The 6732-nt window shown below is 49.1% G+C and overlaps 1 protein-coding gene across 6 annotated transcripts in view; it reads right to left on the bottom strand.

Moving 5' to 3' along the window:
• Window positions 1–4859: 4859 nt before the first annotated feature.
• RAP1A (RAP1A, member of RAS oncogene family) overlaps window positions 4860–6732 on the bottom strand; it is a 38071-nt gene continuing 36198 nt past the window's right edge. For all 6 annotated transcript variants that reach the window (XM_030473627.2, XM_030473631.1, XM_030473632.1 and 3 more), the window contains one exon: window positions 4860–5594. The gene's annotated coding sequence lies outside the window, so the exon portion shown is untranslated. The remainder of the gene's footprint in view (window positions 5595–6732) is intronic.

Raw genomic sequence — 6732 nt, 5'->3', positions numbered from 1 at the left:
TGTCATCCCCCATGGGGACAGCAATGGGGGGCACAGGCACAGAGCAGGGACAGCACCCGGCTTGGGATGTACCAAAGCACTCCAGGTCCCCCCAGGAGCAAAGCTCAGCTCAGAGCTTCCACCCGGCCTCTGTTTGCTGCAAATAACCAAGGAGGGAGGGAAAAGAAAAGAATTCCCAACCAAACCCATCAACTTAACCCCCTCGGAGCTGGGCTGACACCCTGCCTGCGAGCCGGGGTGCTGGGGCACAGCTCTCCCCATGACTCTGCAGGGCTCGCCCGTCACGGCTTCCTCCCGCCGCTGCCTACTCGGTGTAATTACCATCCATTAACTCGGGGTGAGTAATTATGGAGTTGTTACTTCCCTCTCCTGTTCGTTTTAAACAATGTCAAATTCTCCTGCCCCGTCTGATGTCGCAGCCAAGCCGAGGCAGTATGTAGGGCACCCTGATGATTATCTGCAGCCCTTTCGGAGCTGCCCAGTGGGTATTTTCTCTCTGCTTGTTCTTAGCCCTCAATTAAATGTCTTTTAAGGGGAAAGGTGGGGTCTGGGAGGCACCCGGGCTGGGTGGCTGCGAGGGAGGCAATTGCCCTCCTGCCTCAGCGGCGCCTTCGCAAAGCTCCTTATGGCACAAGGAGAAAGATGCTGGGTCAGGCCTCAGAGGTGGAAGGGAAGGAGCTGGTCCCCTGCTCTGCTGGAGCTCATTCCCCACATCAGAGCAGTTTCCCTGCCAGGATTTAGGGAAACCAGTTCACCTGAAGCCTCAGGAAAGCTCTTCCTGTAGTTCTTTGAACCACTGGGTAAGAAAAACACGTCTGGTTAGTCCCAGCGAGGCCATCAGAGAGCATCTGACAGGACCTTGGTGTCACAGGGAGCAATGCCACAGGTCTGAGCATCGCTTCACCTGGGGCAGCTCCACTCTGTGGGCCCAGCTCGTGTCCCACATGCACCATGGATGTGACTTGAGGATGTCACAGGCTCAGATCCCACGGCTCACCGGGATGACACTGTGCATTGGCGTTTGCAATATTGGGCTTTTTGCCTGGATTTGGGCTGATGGGAATAGCCTGACGCAGAACCTGCTTGCCCCAGTTTGACCCCACTCACACCACTGTTATCAGTTACCATCAGTGAACCCATCCACACAGCATCAATCACCACCGGATTAATGACCACAGGAGCCCTGGGGCAACACCGCTGTGATGCACCCTAAGATTGGGGACCCCGCTCTGCTTCTCCTGCCAATGCTCTGCCTCCATAGAGCTCAACACGCAAACCACAGCGAAGAATAACGCTCAGTGCTTAAAGCAGCTCCATGCAGTGCTGCTGCATCTCAGGACAACTCAAAACCAGGCGCTGGGGACGGAGCTGCCACATTACACTGCTTCTATCGTGTATTGAACCCATCACCCTTTGTCCTATCACTGAATCCCTGATGAAGGTCCCTCTCCAGCATCCTTGTAAGCCCCCTTCAGACATTGGAAGCTGCTCCGAGGTCTCCTCCAGGCTGAACAGCCCCAATGTTCTCAGCCTGCCTCCATCCAGGCACAGGGCGCGCAGTAGCGTGCCATGGGCTGAGCTGCGGTCAGGAGGACGCCTGTCCCCGGCTGCTCCTCACACCCAGCCCATTGCGGGCGACCTGCCCTGCCAAGGGAGCAAACACAGGCTGAGGAAGCTCCCTGCATGGGTCACGCGTCAGGAATGTCACAGAACGGGGCGTTTCTGCACAGAACGGGCTGTTATTGCACTCGCCCCACATCTGCCCGTCCCACCACAGAGGGCTGGGTGGCCACGGGCTCTGCAGTGGCCCTGGGGTGGCGGGTGGTGGTTGTGGCTGCGTGTCCCCGCGCTGCTGTACGGTTCTGGCACCATCTCCTGGACAAAAAGCTTCTCCACAAACCAGACCCGAAATGCAACTGCGGAGCGAGTTGGCCACGTGCTTCCATGGATCCACCCTGAGACTCGCTTTGTGCCTCCCCCCCCCAGCTGTCAGTAGACAACACTCTGTCCCCTGTAACTTCAGGCTGTCATCTCCTCACTCTTTACTCCACATACTGCCCATCCAACTGCCCATATGGGGGCACCATGGCCATTGCATCCCTGTGCTTCGCGATGCCGGACAGGCAGGATTTCTCTGCTCCTTCCCAGCTTTCCCAGCTCAAGCGTCAAGACCAGTAACCACCTCAAGCGAAAGAGTTGCTAAGCAGAAGGCGGCTAATTGCTTCCTATCCTTTATGTCTGGTTGTAAACTGCTTGTAATTTGATAGATGGTGCCAGGGAACGCTGCTGCCGGGGTTGCTGCTCCATAGTGCAATGCTGGAGCGCAGACACCCGGATTACAGGCAGACGTTTAACAGCCTTTTATCACCAGAATAACACGTTTCCCACCAGGCACAGCCGCCCAGCGCTCCCACATCCACCCCCAGCACTCCCAACCCGCGTTACCATAGCTCCCAGCGTGGAGAGGTGCCAGCAGAACTTCCCTCCGGCTCTAGACGGGAAATCTTTATACCCTGCTCCCCCTGTGCCAGAAGCCTGGCTTAACCTCACATCTAAACTAGCTCAGGAACCTGAAACAGCAAGCCTAGAACAAGAAGGAGGCTGCATGAGAAGGGGGAAAGGTGCTGAATCCAAATGTCCCTGTGCTGGGTCTTTGTCTCTTCTCAACACAAAGTCCCTGTGAGAGACCTGGGACTGTGTCCCAGCCACTCGCAGCCCAAGGCTGCTCTTTGCATGCAAAAGGGCTGCGGTCTGCAGCTATTTTCTGTTCCTGGTTCCTGAAGCGCCTCGTCGCTGGGTGATGGGGAAGGAAACTGGGCAGCAGTTCCCACAGGCAGGGAGCAGCTCACGCTGGGCTGTCATGCAACAGCGGGGTAGGAAAAGCCGCTCCAGTGCAGCGCTCAACACGCTGCATCCATGACACAGACCAGAGACCCATCAGCACCAAAGCCCTGCTTTCCACGCAGGACCTTTCTTTGCTCTGCAGGTATCGGTTATTCACTGTGGCAGCAAGTTTCCCTTTAGATTTTGCTTAGGACAGCACCAGCCAGGGCTTTGTACCTGTGGCAAAGACAGCTTTAAGGTCCCTTCCAACCCAAACCAGTCTGGGATTCTGTAACTGGAAAGGTCTCCGTGCAAAACATTACTCCAGGAGAGGTGTGACCAACCAGCAGCCCTCGATCTCATTCCAGACATTCCTGTGCCATGACTGTCACACATGGAGCAGCGACAGTGAAACCAATGACTCAACAGTGACACCTCTGTTTCAGTGCAAAGCCTGAAAATACTTCCAAAAAACCCTCAAAATACCTTCAAACCTGTGCAGTGCTCATCATACTTAAAGTTACACAAACCAGTGAGCAAACTAACCCCAAATCTCAACACTCTGCTCCAATTAGGGCAACAAAAAATGACTTACACATCACCTACACATGGGGAGCTCCGGAACGGTGCCACCAACATGGCAATCAACCGTTGCTTTACCACCTAAAACTCCATCTCTCTACTGGAGCGCTCTCAGGTATCCCAGAAACCAGCTCCCAAAGCGCAAACATCCAGCCCCTTCTCCTAAACCTAAGGTGCCAGGAAAGCAAGCTGGTGCTGGAAAAGAGAAGAGACATCTAGCAATCAGCGTGTACATTAAAATTACTTTATTACTAAAATAGTTTTACATTTAGTAAAGATAACCAACCTGTAAATACCATGTTTCTGCTGCTCCTGAGAAAGGAAGCGCATAGGGAGGTTGAAGACAACCAGCTAAGTAACTACGTTTGGCCTAGTAGCTAATAAGTAGGCAGATGTTTTCATATTACTGTCATTCAAATGTTTCCATCCAGTCTTGTTTGGGCTGCACTTAAAGACTGGGATCTCTCCGTAATTCAGCTGCATCAGCAACACAGAGCTTTAGAAAAATCCATTTATAGACATTTCTCCCCCCTGGTCTCCAGTAAAAAACTACACAACTCATCCAGGAACAACCATTCACCAGCTCTTACATTTAGATTCCCCATTCCAACAACCAGGACAAAGCCCGTCCTGAGTTTTCTCCACTGTGAAGATACATTTCTCGTCTCACTTACACAGAAGCGAAGCAGGAGCAAGTCCTCCAACACTGCAGGAATTCCAGCAGCATCACACCGAGGATGGGATTTAGGCCCCACAGTTCCCAGAGGCAGTTCTTTTACTTGCATAAGGAGGATCGAGGCTGAGCACCCATGGGTGTCTTCAGATCCTGCTCTTTTAAACTTTATGAAACCAACAGGTAGTAAAAGAAGCAAACCCAAAATGAAACAAAAAGCGCCTTCAGCTGAATGTGCAGCTCAGGGAACGTTTGCCCCCTTTGGCCTAAAATCCACACAGCAAATACCTGCTTTATGAAGCTGTATTTAGACAGAACCACCTTTCAACTCCACAGCTTTGTGGTGAGATGCTGACCATGGGAGCATCACCAGGAGAGATCAGTGTGGGCTTCTGCCCGGCAGGCGGCACTGTCAACACAGGGATTCCATCCCTAAAGCACGCCATCGGGTGAGCCCAAAGATCGTCCAAGTCAGACCTTGATGCGGGATTAAACCAAATTTGTACATCTAAAAGTAACTGTACAGAGGGAACATTTGGAGCAGAATACAACCTTTAGACATTTAAAAGAAGACACAAAAGTAATTAAAAGCAGCCTTCCATACTTGAGTGTGTGGTGGGATGAAATACATCCAACAAGGAGGGTGCATGAAGACATCACATCGGCAAGACACACTGGACGTACCTGGCATGACAAAGGATCTACCAGAAGAGGAGAGGAATGCACAGAACATGGATAAACCCCAAAGCCTGGAAACCGTAACAAAAACACAGAAACCAAATGAAAATGTACTAAAATTTAATCATTCATAAAAGCTGTAATTTAATCTGTGACAGTAAAACACGAGAAGCAATATTAGAGTTGGTTTAGTATATTATATATTTTTGCTTTTAAAGCCATAGAAATCAGTTATCCCAGGTTGGTTTTTTTTTCCTATAAAAGACCCATTTTTCCAAAGCATTATGCACAAACATTTTTAATTAGAATATAATGGCAGAATGAAAATAATGATATTCCAGAAACTTTTAAATATAAAATGAAGTCAATGACTCAAAAAGTTATTTGTTGCAGTGAGTTCAAAGGGAAATTTCAGGTAATAGAGATCTACAGTTATAGATATAAAATATAATGGTGGGACATTTTTAGTGCTTGATGGGGAGAAACGATGAGAAAATGGTCAATATGAAATTTTAATTATAGAAGCAATATCTACCATTTGAAATGCATCCATGCTCCTTTGTATAATCATACACTAGAGTCAATTATATTTATGTTCACATCTGTTAACTGCTATTGCAAAGGAGGAGTACTATTGTCTTAAATTTCCAAGAGAGATAACACAGAGCAATTTCTTTTCCCAGGGACCGTGTGCAAACCATTTTCAGATCTCAATTCTTCTCATAGTATATAAAAAAACAGGAGAAGCTTCTTCAGATATGTGATTCATTTCCGTAAGGTTTTGAAGTCGGGAATGCTGGCACTTTCCATGTAGGCAACAGTTCTTCATTCCTGCAATCTAGAAAAAGTGAAAAACTAATGCGAAACTTAGATTGAGGAGGGATGTTTCTCAACCTATGGATGAGATGAATGAGCTCAAAGGAAGGCCTGAAAGCTTCCCCAGACAACTGCCCACACCCAGGCTTGTAAAACCATGTCAGCATTTCAGCAGAAGAGCTTATCTTCCCCCCAGTGTTGGGGTTTGCTCCTGCCATCTGCTGAGTTTGGAGGTACAGAAAGAAAAGACTTTGGAAACTATTAACTCTCAAAAGCAAGTTCTTGTTTTATCATGGCTGCAGCAGAGCTGTGACAGACAGCCCCCACCCTGTCCTTCTGCTGTGCGATAATGAAAGTGCCCTTCCCATTCATCAGGCAGCCTCCAAGTGCATTTGGAATTCAGCAAAGGATGCACAATTGGTGGGAGAGGGTTTTCACCTTTCATATGTATGAGATGCTCTTAACATCCAATGAGTTGGAGACCTCCCCGAGCCCTGCTCCACCTGTAACAAGCAGGCGATGAACTGGGCAGAGATTTACAAAGGATGAGGGAGACCCTGAAATATTCTGGCCATCTAGAGCAGATCATCATAGAATCCCAGCCTGGTTTGGGTTGGAAGGGATGTTAAAGCTCATCCAGTTCCAACCCCCTGTCACCGTGGCTGGTGCCACACTAGCCAAATTCAGATCTGTCACCTGAGGAACACGAAAAGCCACTTGAGACCTACTCTTCACTTTGTCTTCCTAAAGCCACTGTTTCCTCACAACCCTAAGCTATTACTTTCCAGCATTCAAAGCTCAGGGTAAGAGACTTCTCAATCAATAAAGCACAAGTCATTAGAAGCCAGGTTAACTGCATAGCTCCACTTACCCTACTCAATCACAGCTAGGCTACAGAAATGGCCATGTCCAGCATGAACTTCAGATCTAACACGCTAACAGCTCATGGGGTAGCCTAGGTGATATTTCTGCCCCAAACCTGAAGCTACAGAAATGCTGTTTTCTTTAAGGAGTGCAATTAGAACAGCTGTAAGCACACCAACTACCCTGCCAAGATACACAGGAAGATTATTTATAGCTATGTCCAACCTTGGGGTGGTTTTTTGGTTTCGTTTTGGGTTGGATTTTATTTCGGTGGGCAGCTTTTTATTTCTGTGTGC

The sequence above is a fragment of the Strigops habroptila genome, chromosome 18 (genome assembly GCF_004027225.2).
Source record: "Strigops habroptila isolate Jane chromosome 18, bStrHab1.2.pri, whole genome shotgun sequence".
In the NCBI taxonomy this organism is placed as follows: Eukaryota; Metazoa; Chordata; class Aves; order Psittaciformes; family Psittacidae; genus Strigops; species Strigops habroptila.
This window is presented reverse-complemented; position numbering and strand designations above follow the sequence as displayed.